At 41.5% G+C, this 13,805-nt stretch overlaps 1 protein-coding gene and 1 long non-coding RNA gene across 4 annotated transcripts in view; both read left to right on the top strand.

Annotated features, from left to right (window-relative positions):
• Positions 1-3,984: 3,984 nt before the first annotated feature.
• Positions 3,985-9,528, top strand: LOC141569317 (uncharacterized). Its single transcript, XR_012492820.2, has 3 exons — positions 3,985-8,628; positions 9,056-9,102; positions 9,440-9,528. It is a non-coding gene; the product is annotated as an uncharacterized LOC141569317 (long non-coding RNA).
• Positions 9,529-13,151: 3,623 nt separating this feature from the next.
• The window catches only part of SEC16B (SEC16 homolog B, endoplasmic reticulum export factor), a 47,870-nt gene continuing 47,216 nt past the window's right edge, over positions 13,152-13,805 (top strand). For all 3 annotated transcript variants that reach the window (XM_088801583.1, XM_088801584.1, XM_088801581.1), the window contains exon 1: positions 13,152-13,793. The gene's annotated coding sequence lies outside the window, so the exon portion shown is untranslated. The remainder of the gene's footprint in view (positions 13,794-13,805) is intronic.

Below are 13,805 nucleotides of genomic sequence, written 5' to 3'. Positions count from 1 at the left end.
AGTGTGGTCATCTCTTCTCTTCCCCTTCTCCTTCCTGTAGCTTCACGCCTGGGATTTGTTATGTTCTGCCTTGTACCAAAGGGAGCAGCGTATCTAGTGGAATGAACACAGGATTTTGAATCCAAGATGTGGGTTTGAATCCCAGTCTCACCACTTTGGAGGTGGTTACTTAAGGTCACTGAGCCTTCATTTCCTCACTGTATAGTGGATATTATATCATGTACCTCACAGAGATGTCTTGAGCAATACATGCATTGATCAGCAAAACGTCTTGCACATGGTAAATGATTAGCAAATGCTAGTTATTTTCACTTCTTTTTTCCCGACTTTCTCAATGTAACAGAAGTCCCTTGAAAGCAGGTACCATGTCTGTGTCACTTTTGTACCTCCCACAATACATAGCACAGTGAGTTACCTTTGTTAAACACTCAATAAATTGAATTGAATTGGAATTATCTGCAAGTCTTAAATTGTGGGATGAAGTTAAGAATATAAAAACAACCCAAATGTCCATCAACAGATGAATAGGTAAACAAAATGTGGTCTGTACATACAATGTAATATTATTCAGCTTTAAAAAAAGAAGGAAATCTTGACACATGATATAATGTGTCAAGAACCTTGAAGACAATATGCTAAGTGAAATAAGCCAGGCACAAAAGGACAAATATTGTACGAGTCCACTTATAAGAAGTACCTAGTCAAATTCAGAGACAGAAATCTTGGCTGACGTAAGCTCCAGGCTCTGCCTGAGTTCTGGTCTGTGGGGAGAGGACCTAGACTTTGGCAGGATGCTAAACACAGTTGTCTACCCTTTCTACTGCATGATGGATAATTCTTAAAAAGGAGGAGTGTGGGGTAGGGATAAAAACAGATACCTGATACCACAGGGATGGGGTACTTCTAGTTATTCTTGATGAGGTCCTGTTCCAATAAATGTGGTACGAGGTTTTGTTTTCTGATAAATAGCTCCAGCCATTTGAAAGTACCTATCTTCTCAGGGTCTTCTCACCAAAAAAACCTTTTGGAGGAACTGAGTTGTAAACTAGGGAGTCAACATTTGAGGGAAAGAATGTGCAACCAAGAAGTTAGCAGAAGAAAGCGTGAGTGGGAAGATGTCAGGACAGCCACCCACAGGTTGTCTTTTGTGGGCCCATGTAGTGCTTTCAGACAGGTTAGGGCATGTACTGCTATCTCTTCCATGCCCAGTGGCCACATTTTAGTCTTCTGGGGGCTTCATGCCCTGTGGTTCCATTAACTAACATGCCTCTCCTCATCTGCCTTTCCCAACCTTCTTTTTTTTCAATTGGGGAATATTGGAGAACAGTGTGTTTTTCCAGGGCCCATCAGCTCCAAGTAGTTGTCCTTCAATCTAGCTGTGGAGGGCACAGCTCAGCTCCAAGTCCAGTTGCCGTTTTCAATCTTTAGTTGCAGGGGGCGCAGCCCACCATCCCATGTGGGGATTGAACCGGCAACCTTGTTGTTGCGAGCTCATGCTCTAACCAACTGAGCCATCCGGCCGCCCCTCTGGAAGCTTGGCGGCAGCTCGTTGTCTTCTGTATAGTTGTGGAGGGTACAGCTCACTGACCCATGTGGGAATCAAACTGGCAACCCTGTTGTTCAGAGCTCGTGATCTAACCAACTGAGCCATCCAACCACCCCAACCTTCCTTCTTAATGTGAGCTATTTTTTTGTATTTAAATGAAAGTTGCTTTTCAAAAATACCAAGACACCAACTTCGAGGCTAATGTTAGAATTTCCTGACACCCTTTGGGATAATTGAAGACATGCTGGTGAGATGCTGGGAACGATGACAAATCAGGACTGGGAAAGTGCACTAGCCCAGCTGGGAGCTACCTTTCCCACTGTTCAGAGCTGATCAGTAGGTGTCACTAGTAATAAAGATCGATTGTCCCCAGCTCACTAATGTCAAAATGACTTAGATTGAAAGAGGCAGTCATTAAGGAGAGAGAGTTTCTTCAGGTTTAACAAGTATTGGTTAGAATCCCTAATGACCTGCTCTCTGCTTGCCTCCATTCCTGCTTCACTGGAATAATTTGATTTGAAAGCATTTGACTCATATTTTAGTCATCGTTTAGTTATCCCACCACCTGAGCCATTAGTGAGTCTGAAAAAAGAAATCAATGCAGCTCCAAGTGACAGCATTTATTCTGTGTTCAGACATTTCCCAGCTCAACCGTGGTAGGCTGGCTGCTGGAGAATCACTCCCATACACCTGCCTCTCCTTTTCCAGAAACTGTGGATCTCTCCACTTGCACACACCTATCTCACCCACCAAAGTGAGGTTTTGTGCTGTTAGCTGTGGAATAATCTTGTCTACGCATCACCAGTATATTTGTCCCTGCTCCCTTCTGTCATCAGCGTGGCTTTAGAAAGCTGTCTTTTCTATTCGAGTTATGGTAAAGACAACAAAAGGTTTGTTATTTGGAAGTGAAGGAAAAATAAAGGTGTCTTCACATAATCACTTTTATTTAACAACAGAAGAATCTAAGTAAACTAAGAAAAATTCATGTTCTTATTTCTTTCTGTTATTTTTCCTTCTAAAATGTATATGTGAAGCCAAGAGCAGTGATTTTTCAAAATTTTTATTGTTTGTAAAAGTCATGTGAAGGGAAGACCTAATTGTACGAACAAATGCCGGCATGTCTAATTGTTCTTTTCCATTTTGCTTCTTTATCACAACATATTGCTAGGTTGAAAACCTGAGCTGGAAATATGCTGGTTTTTGGAACTTTATTATTGTTGAGGAATCACATACAAAGTAGTTATTTTTTTACTTTCTGCTGTATTTAGAAATGGTTAGTTTCCTGAAATGTAGTGAATTGCCTCATTATTTTAAAAAGGTATTGTTAAAATAATTACAGCAATACCACGTGGTTATTCAAAAAAGTCAAGCCAGCAAGAAGTTTATGAGTAGAAATTATTATCCTATTTTTCTCTATTCTGTCTCATTCCCATTTTCCGGGGAAACCAATGTAAGCAGTTTGGTATTGGTCTTACAGACCTTTTAAAACACATACACACACATGCATTTACACAGAGGTTGGTTGTTTGTTTTTTCAATGAAGACATACATAGGTTTTAAAAATAACTGATCAGAGTACATTTACTGTTTTTAATCAATAATATGTCATGGGCATCATTTCGTATAAGTAAATGTAGACATATCTCGTACTTTTTAACAGCTGCTTAGTATTCAGTAATGAGGACATATACCATTTCCTTATTAGTGGGTTTAGTCATTTATTTAACAAACATTTGTTGATGTGGCTCTGTGTGCCAAGCTTGGAACAGCACAGGGAATATCACGGTAAGCAAAAGTTTACAAATCTAGTGGGGGAGACAGACATTAATTAAATTCACAAAACCATGCCAAACCAGTGCATTGTAACATAATGGAGAAATTTAACTTGGGGAGGTCAAGGAAGGTTTCCCTGAGGAAAGACCCTGGAACCTCTATGAGAAGATGGAAGCTTCTAGGAATTTAATTCTGGTAATTTAATTAGGGAAGAATATTCTAGAACCCTGTGGCAAGTGAAAGCATCACAAGTCAAAGGGGCTGAAAGAAGGCTAGTGGGGCTGGAGCTTGAGAAGTGAAGGTGAGTGTTGTGAGGTGAGCCTGGTGGTGGAGACCCGATTAGGCAGGAACTCATGGGCTGGTTACGGGTGTTTTACCTTTACCATTGAAGCAATGGGGTGCCACTGAAGTGTTCTAAGGGCGGGTGGGGTAGGGGCAGCCTGACAAGAGGGGTGTTTTGGAAGAATCCCTCCAGCTGTATGTATTGGGGAGAAAGGATTGAAGACGAATAGACCAATGAGGGGTCCATGAAAGTCCAAATGAGAGACGATGGTATCTTGGACGGATGCGGTGATGATGGGGAAGGTGAGAAATGGGCGGAATGGAGAGCTGTGCGGGAGGTACGAGTGGAGGGGCTTGGTGTCAGATTGGATATGGGTCAGGGTTAGGGGAGGGACAGGGCAATGTCAAGGTGATTCCTGGGTTTCTGGAGAGGTATTTGAGAGGAGGAACGTCAAAAGAGAATTGGGGTTAAGCTCACATTCATTGGAGGGGGGTATGGTGGGGGCAGAAGAGGAAGTTTTGTAGATCATGTGACATCTAGGCGATATCAAGTGTGCAGTTTTATGTCCCTGTCTGGTGCTCAGAAGAGAGGTGTGGCCTAGAGACACACATTTGAAAGTCATTTGCATGGAAGTGATACAGAATATTTTGTGACTGCTGTGGATCACTGAAAGTTCAGGACTCAGAGGTGGCATTTTGGAGCTTTAAAATAAGTCACAAGTGGTTAGAAGGAAGGTTGTATTGCACAGTGGGTAGAGCACTAGTCTATCAATGGAGGGTCAGCCAGCAACTGGGGTTCCAGTTCCAGCTGTTTGACCTTGGGCTAGCCTCATCTTTTTACTTTTCTTATATGAAAAATGAGGATAATAATATGTTTTTTTCTACCTTGCACGGTTCATGAGAGGGTCAAATGAGATAATATATGTGAGAGTGCTTTGCAAATTGTTGTTTTCATAATAGATTGCAAGGTGGCTTAGTACCAGGCTGCTCAAATTCATTTCAGAGTTGAAGCAAAATGTATATTTTTTTAGCATATGCTGATCTGACATGGAACGAAATAATTATTTGATTTTTAAAAGTGTCTCTAATATTTCTACATTTTATTTTAGCTGAAGTCATTGTGCTCTTTAATACAGAATAATGGACAGAGTGATGGGGGTTCGATGAGCTGATGTACCGCAAAGACATACAGAGCCAGACAAGGTCTGGAGAAGGACACCTACATTGATGCAGAGGATGGAGAGAATTCTTTGTGAGGGATGATAAAAGAATTAGGGCTCTTCACTTTGGAAAGACACAGGCTGAGAGGAGAGTATGATTGAAATGTATAAAATAATGAAAATCATAAGATAAAAATATGAACTTATTAAATCTCAGAATATCAGAACAAGGGACATCCTTATCATTGAAAAGAAATCGTTTTAGGGCAAATTAAAAATAGAACTTCTTTTCACAGGAATAGTAAGCGTATGGAACTTACTATTCAAGTTTGCAAGGACTAAACCCAAATATTATAAGAAAAAGATTTATATTGTTTGGAAGGTAGATTCCTAGGCGATTATAAAATAAAACTGAGACTATTTGGGTAAACTTCCCAAATCTCAGAGGAGGACACCATAGAGAGTAACTGTTCAAGCAAGGTTTCCTGTCCCTATCTGACATGCTCAGGATTCCTGAGTGGATGAAAACAGAACACAGAATTTGAGCTCAGAGGGCCAAAATGCAAGTTTGATCTTTCTGACCTTAGGGAGTCACCTCTTCTTTTTTTAAATTAAATTTATTGGGGTGACAATGGTTAGTAAAATTACATAGGTTTCAAGGGTACAATTCTATCACACATCATCTATGTAGCACATTGTGTGTTCACCACCCACAGTCAGTTCTCCTTCCATCACCATATATGTGAACCCCTTTATCCTCATCTACCATCCCCCTCCCCCCTTACCCTCTGGTAACCACTAAACTGTTGTCTGTGTTTATGAGTTTCTGTTTCTTTATTTGTTTGTCTTGTTCTTTTGTTGTTTTTGGTTTTATATACCGCATGTCAGTGAAATCATGTGGTTCTCGACTTTTTCTGTCTGACTTATTTCACTTAGCATAATAATCTCAAGATCCATCCATGTTGTCACAAATGGCACTATTTCATCTTTTCTTACGGCAGACTAATATTCCATTGTGTATATATACACATCTTTATCCAATCATCTATCGAAGGATATTTTGGTTGTTTCCATGTCTTGGCCACCCTAAATAAAACTGCAAAGAACACTGGAGCACATATATCTTTATGGATAAATGTTTTCAGATTTTTTGGGTATATACCCAGGAGAGGGTTTGCTGGGTCATATGGTAATTCTATTCTTAATTTTTTGAGGAACCTCCACACTGCCTTCCATAATGGCTGAACCAATCTACATTCCCACCAGCAGTGTATGAGGGTTCCTTTTTCTCCACAGCCTCTCTAGCAGTTGTTGTCTTGTTGATGATAGCCATTCTAACAGGTGTGAGATGATATCTCATTGTAGTTTTGGTTTGCATTTCCCTAATAGTTAGTGAAGTTGAGCATTTTTTCATGTATCTGTTGGCCGTTTGTATGTCTTGTTGGGAGAAGTTTCTGTTCCTGTCCTTTGCCCATTTTTTAATTGGATTGTTTGTCTTTTTGTTGTTGAGTGGTATGAGTTCCCTATATATTTTGGATGTTAGATTTTTATGTATCTCAGTTTCTTCATTTGTTAAAAAAACGCAGGAAAAAATAGTCATATCAACATTAATACCTTCCTAGCTATTGTGAGAAATTCCAATGAAGGGATGTTTCTGGAAGTGCTTTGTAGTTGATGAACAGGTATTAAATTTATGAGCATAAGGATTTCCACTTTCATTGTAGCATTTCTAGTTCTATGCCTGCCAGGTGGGTTGACCTTCACTTTGCCCTTCCTACGCCTGGCTTTGTTTGGGAGCAGTATTTGTCAACTCAGGAATGAAGAAGAAGATGAAGGTCAAGGTATAATCTCTTGTTCTCTTGGGAGGTGGAGAAAGGACAGACCCCTCTTCTCTCAACCCCTTTTTCCTGCCTGTGAAGATCTGAAGGTAAGGAGAACCGAAGATAAGGAGAACTTTGCGAGCATGTCTTCTCCTTTGGATATTTTGGTGGTAAGATGCCACCTGAAAAACTGGGGTGTTCTGTTCTCTGGGCAGCTTCGAGGGTTCTTGTGGATCTTTGGGGAACTAAAGAAGGCCCGTGCAGCGGCTGGATGAGAAAAAAATTGGGGACTGGTCGATTATGGCTTCTCATAGCTTTAGGATTTGTGGGAGAGAGAAAAATATGACTGACATTTCCTGTCAAGATGGCCATTACAGGTCGCCGTGGCAGGAGAGCTGATGGAGATTTGGAGAGAGTTTGTTTTGCCTGGAAGTTCCTCTGAATTTCATGTGTATCCCTGGGGAATCTAACTTTGGCAACAGCAGGAAGAGACAACTGACAACAAGATGACTATATGAACCGCTTCACCTGACTTCTAAGCGCTCCCCCAGACAAGCTCACCTGACCTCATTTCCCCTGGGGAACAGAGCATGGCCCCTAAGCCAGGCTGCCCTGGATTTGAATTTTGGCTTCACCACTAGTTAGCTGTGTGGGCTCAGTTTCCAATCCAGAAAATGGTACCCCCTTCCCCATCGTTGAGTTGCAGTGAGAATCAAATGCGATTATATTTGTGAAACACTTAGCATAGTGCCTGGTATACCTAGGCCCTCAGTAAATGTCCGTGTTTGTCATGACCACCGATGCATTCTGCTTTAAGGGCACTGACTGCTAGATGACAAGCTCTGTGAAAGCAGGGCCCAGGATGTGCTTTGCTCACCGTTGCGTCTGCGGTGCACACACGACACCTGAAGAAACAAATCTGCACCAAGAACCTGTCATCCCCTCTTGGTGCAAGTTGCATCCATTCAGGGCCCAGCTGAAGGCTCGTTTCCTTGGTGAAAGCAGCTTGTATCGATCTTGCTCTCCCAGAAACTCCTGGAGCACACACTGCTGCCCCGTGGTAGCCATGGATTTGTATCATTGCCTTGGTGCTGTAAGTTAACCTTGCCCTTCAGGGGTGGTCAGCATTTAGGGAACATTGGCTGTGACCAGGGCCCTTAGTTAGAGACAACCAGGGAGTGAATTCCTTAGACTCAGGACCTGTAGCTGACATTTTCTCCCCTGCAGGGGACCCAGTGTTGTCTCAGACCTGAGGGAAGCCTGTTCTTCTGCGCTGCCTTTCACACATGACGGTGGGGTGCTTTGCCAGAACCTCTCAGTCTGAGGTCCCAGGAGACATTTTCTGGCACTTAGGGCTTCCTCATTCCAGGTATCTTTGAGTTGATGGGAAAGCTATACGAGTACAGGGGGTTTGTATTATTGCTGATTTGTCCCAAAAAAACATAAAGCAATGCTCAGAATATCTTACAAGAATACCATTCACAACAGCCAGTGGGTGCCACTTTCATGTAACACAGAGTGATTGCTTAAAAGATTCTCCTGCCTTTCCTTTTGTTCTGAAATCACAAAAGCCAGTGGTAGAAGCTGGAACGGATCCCCTGAATTTCTTTCTTCCTTTCTTCTCTGCAAAAAGGATCAAGGGCAATGTCATTTTAAAGGCAGGTATGGGGTAGTGGCACCAACCAATACCTTTATGCCTCCTGCCTTCAGTTTCGCTATGTCTCAGGTCCATTTTCTGATGTGGATTCCAGGCCACCCTTGGCAGTTCTAATGGAGCCAGGAACCACGGTGACCTCTCCCTGCAGATTCTAAGCCAGGGTCGGTAACCCAGCTATTCCTTCCTTTTCACTTCAGCTTGTCAAATTTCTGATCGTTTTTCCATTTTTGTCCTCTCCTTTTCTTTAAAGTTTTTTGTGGAGTTAAAAATAACCACAAGGAGACCTTGTGATCCTCTTCTCACTGACCCAGATATTTTAAGAGCTGGAGGATTGACAGCAACTTCTCATCGGGGGATACAGGCTAGCTCTCAGAAGCCGATTAGCTAAATGTAATAAAATATTAATCCTATTTCTCACACATAAAATACTCTCCTTGTTTTGCCTTACCTATCCAAACCTGATTCACCCTTCAATGTGTTGTAGAAAAAGGCATGAGCTTGAGGATAAAAGACTTGGAAACATAGCAGCTATCTGACCTTGGGCAAGTCACTTCAGTGTGTGAATCTTGATTTCTTCATCTGTAGAACAGAGAGGCTGATAATCCCCTGAAGTGAGGGTTGAGGGTCTAGGGTCCAGCCCATATGTACTCCGAAGAAATATTGTTAAACTCCAGAAAGCTTTTGAGTAATCGTAGAATCATCAATCTCTTCTATTTTTGGATGTTTGTATTAGTGAGTCTATCTACATCGTACAATTGAACAATTCGCCATATCTTCTCTTTAATACGAGGCTCTACTTTCTTCACATCCCCCGCAGGTGGATCGGTTCTTTGCAGAACAGCCCACCGAGCTGTGGGGTGCCAGGTGAGCCTGCCCTTCCCCTGCCCAGGCACTGCAGTCTGTAGAAAAGACCTGTGGTGGTTCCTCTTCTATGTAACCAACTCTCAGAGGGTTTGATAGGGGCCCGAAGAGCTTGTGTTCTTTGGGTAAGAACACTATTCCTGGTTGTCGCATCACTTCCATAGATTGGCTGTTGTGGGTTGAATCGTGTCCCCCCCAAAAGATATGTTGAAACCCTAACCCTTGGTAGCTGTGAAGGTGACCTTATTTGGAAATAAGGTTTTTGTAGATGTAATCAAGTTAAGATGAGGTCACGCTGGATTAGGGTGGGCCCCAATCTAATGACTGATATCCTTATAAGAGAGAAATTTGGACACAGATGGAAGATCAGGCCCTGGGAAGATGGAGGCAGAGGTTGGGGTGACGTAGCCACAAGCCAAGGCGTGCCGAGGACTGCTGGGAGCCACTAGAAGGTAGGAAGAGGCTGGGTGGGATTCTCCCCAGAGCCTTCAGAGGGAGCATGGCCCTGCCAGCACCTTGATCTCAAATGTCCAGCTTCCAGAACTGTGAGAGAATACATTTCTGTTGTTTGAAGCCATCCAATTTGCGGTAATTTGTTAGCGCAGCTGTAGGAACTGGCACTCTGTCCACCATCCCCTCACTTCAGCTGACCCCTTCTCTACCCGAACTCCAGCCACTGTTTGACATCACCAGGTCCAGCAGTCCATCATCCTTACACCTCCTCACTGTCCATTGAGGCCCTCAGGCCTTACCTTCCACCCCACCTGACCTACGTCCTTGGCCCAGGCTCGACCTCCTTGCCTCTCTCCTCCTCTGCTGCCTTCACCTGGCAAACCCCCGAACCTGATAACACTCTACTCACCCATTCCCATCCGCACCCAGGCACCACATCTCAGAATGTGGCTGGATAAAAATACACAGCTGCTTACTGGGCTTAATTTTATGAACACAGAGCTCAAGTGGGTTCTCAGTGCTGCCTCATTTCCCTAGAAGATCACTTTGCTGTTCTTTGAGACGCTCTTTCATACCTTCTCTCTCCAGACCAGCTCCCTCCAGCACCTCTGGCTTTTCATTCCTCCAATAGGCCAAGCTTCTTGCTGCATCAAGACGTCTGCGGTTACTCTGCCTTCCCCACTTTCTCCCAGATCTTGCCATGGAACACCCCTCCCTACAATTCGTCGTTTAAAACAGTTCTAAAGGATAACAGAGGAGCTACTCCCTAGGGCTGCTGTGTGGATTACATAAAATTACATATAAAAAATACTTAGCCCAAAGCCTGGCATGTTGTAAGCAATCAACGAATATTTAACAATAGTAATAATAATGTTACCCCCAATATATTTAATGATAAATTAGTTAACCATTACAAAGCACTTTTCTATAGCTTTACCTGTAATGATTCAGTTATTCTTTACAACCCCTGAGATAGTTACTATTAGGCCCACTTTATAGATAAGGAAACTGAGAAGAGATATAGGGATTTACCCGACACCAGTGGAGCCAGCGAGTGGTGGAGCCAGGACCCCAGTCTGGCAGTGTGGCTTCAGCGCGCATGCATGTAAGTGTTGTGATATTTTGCCTCTGCTCAAAAATGGGCTTTACACCTTTTGCATAATCTTTCCTGGGGAGGTCAAGATGCTTTCCCATCACTGATTCTGTCTTGTGGTGGGTAATCATGAGACTTTTGGTCTGTTATATATAAATAATTTAGTTTAAGAGATGGAGCTTAAAATTCTTTCAGGAAGAAGCATTTGTACTTGTTTTCTGCCATGGGTTTTAGTTAGCGAAACTTGACCTAATACCTTCAATCTGATGATGATATTGGAAAGTGCATGTCTATGAGACCCAAAAAGTATGTGTTTGGGAGCATATAGCAGTTACTGTGTTTTCCACTTCTTATTTAGTTGTTTAGTTTCATACAGATAAGTTTAGTAACTTCTTCAATTTACCCAAGATGTCTGAGTCAAGGAAAATGCAGGCTTATGAATAGATGGATGTATGGTTTAGGCACATTTTCCAAATCTGTCTCTCTTTAAGTAAGAGGAGCGTGTGGAAAATGAGATTGTTAGATTGTCTTTGGATCGAGGTCACGCGTCCCATGGAAACTAAGGCCCAATACTGTCAATAATGGCCTCAATAGCAGAAGTGTTCTTGGATAAGAAACCTCATATTTTGAATATTTTTTCCTACCCCTTTTTGCACTGATTTATTTTCTCACCCCCCTCTCAAAATTACCTTCAGTTTACCTACCTCTCTTGATCTGTCATAACATTTGCTACTGACAGCACACATTTGCCATTTATTTACATCTACTTTTTATGGATATGTTCACTTCATGTAGTTGAGTGATTATTAATGAGATAAAGGAGAGTAAACTAATCATAAGACAAGATGGCAAATTCAGGTCATATTTAGCTATTCCTTGCATAAATCTAAGGATGTACTTTTTGCATACAAAGCAAGAATATGGTAATTATGAGTGTCTTCTTTAGTTATGACAAGTAAGGTCAGGCAAGATCTAGTCTTAATATTTATAGCACGATGTTGTGGGGTGATCTCTGAGAGCTAGAGCCCTAAGTTCTGTGGTGTGACCTTGGGCAAGTTTCTTAACGTCTCTGAATCTCTAATTATAGCTACCTAAAATGATGGGTTGAATTAAAGATCCTTTTAGGATAAAAAATTTTGGAACTCTACTTTGGATTATTTTTGTAGTTGAAAGTAAAAGAACAACATTTCTTTTTAAAAAGTTATTTTTAAAACAGTTCTACAATTCAGAAATTTTACCTAAATCAGGTCTTTTCCCCATTTAACATTTAAAATTGAGAGTGTGTCCCAATCCAGGGTAGTGAATACACATACAACCTATGCCCTGTGAGTCATACCTGGTACATATCTACTTGGTACATAGCCCTTATGGTGACAAGATATCTTGAATTTTCTATGATTGCCCCAATTAAAAAAAATCAACTTGTGTTGTTGTCAGTATGAGTAAGAGAATTTCACGTCCAAGTCCATTCATACACCTCACTTCATTTTCATTCAGAAAATGTGGCCAGTGACAGCATAGTGATCATTCTCGTGTTCTAATTATGTAAAAAACGTTCCTCTTTCTGTTGGTTGTTTGGTTATTGATCAGTAAGAGCTATTTCTCAATTTCTGTTGCTGAAATAACAGGGATGGGTAGATCCATTTCGACTACCTTCTTCTTTTCCCCCATCAGCGCTTTCCCAGATGATTTCTGAGTCACCTCTAGAGGATTATCTGAGACAGTCTGGGTTGAACGGCACTGTCAGCACCATCTCTGTGCCGCCAAGAGCTGGGGGCCCTCCCTCTGCATCACACATCACAGAAGCGCGTGGAGACGTGACCCACCTCTGACATCAATCTCAGAGGAGAGGAGGGCTGTGTGAAGTCTGGGCTGGAAGAGTGTTTTACATTTCTCTTTGGCATGGCTTGTCCATTCCAGATAAGCACGAGAACATCTTTAGAATTCTTGAGTGCATTTGGATCACACAGGAGAAACCCAAATCTATTTAGGATTCAGGAGACAGACTCAGAAGCATACGAATTCAGGCAAGTTTTCACTTGTCAACAATTTGTACAAACAGGTTTATTGTTTCTTCTGATTACTTAAGTACATATGTTTTCCTTGCAAAAAATTGAAATATACATAAAATTATAGAGAGTAAAATAGAAGTTATCTGGAATCCCACCGCCTTCAGATATCTAATGAACACTTCTGTAAACTTACACTTCTTTTTAAGCACAGACACCATTCACATACAGATAATTTTATCTGGGGTGGAATGGAATAAATGCTGTTTTATTGTGTACCTTTAAAAAAGTTACTTCTGCCCCCACCCAATGCTCTTGCACATTCTCTCCCTTAAATAAAGGAAGTATTATTGATTGCTAGGTACATATTTTTTTTACATACTTTTTCTATACAGATATGTAAATGCTTGTATATAACCACATGTTATTATATACATAGATAATAGCAAATGGGATAATATACTTTTTCTCTTGATAATGTGTCATAACAACCCCAAATGGGATAATGTACTTTCTCTCTCTCAATAATAAGCCATAGAAGCCCCTCCAAGTCAACAGGTGTAACTGTAATTTATTAAATTTACCATTTATTAGATATCCTAATAGTCCATGACATAATATCTCAATCTATTCAACCATTTCCCTATTGATGAGCATTCACTTTTTCAGTTTTTTGCCGCTTCAAGCTCATCATTTTTTTAAGCTCATCATTTTTTAATGAACTAATAGGTATAATGCTGATTGAAGTCTCTAAATTTTACTTTTTTTGATTTCTAATCCCGATTTCCTTGGTCAGTTATTAATTACTGTCATGATTATTTAGAACATCAATGTACTATTTAAGTTCTTGGAATTCTTACTCCGTCACACAAAATGTTTTGTGTGGTTTCTTTCTGTGACCTCAGGGAGTGGCCTTTTTACCTCAGACCTTCTTAGTATGGTGTTCAGATCATGTTTCCAGCCTCAGGACCTACACACAAAACCACTCCGTTGGGAAACTATTACTGAAGCAGGAAGGTTCTGGGAAGCTGACGTGGCATCACAGTTTACGGTGTCTGCCAGCTGTGAGTAACAGCAGGCAGTCATGAGGGGATCGAACAGAAGCGGCAGCAGCCACTCCTGATTTAGGGGCAAAAGATGTAAGTACTTAT

The sequence above is a fragment of the Rhinolophus sinicus genome, chromosome 11 (genome assembly GCF_057876585.1).
Source record: "Rhinolophus sinicus isolate RSI-liver-muscle chromosome 11, RSI-T2T, whole genome shotgun sequence".
Taxonomy (NCBI): domain Eukaryota; kingdom Metazoa; phylum Chordata; class Mammalia; order Chiroptera; family Rhinolophidae; genus Rhinolophus; species Rhinolophus sinicus.
This window is presented reverse-complemented; position numbering and strand designations above follow the sequence as displayed.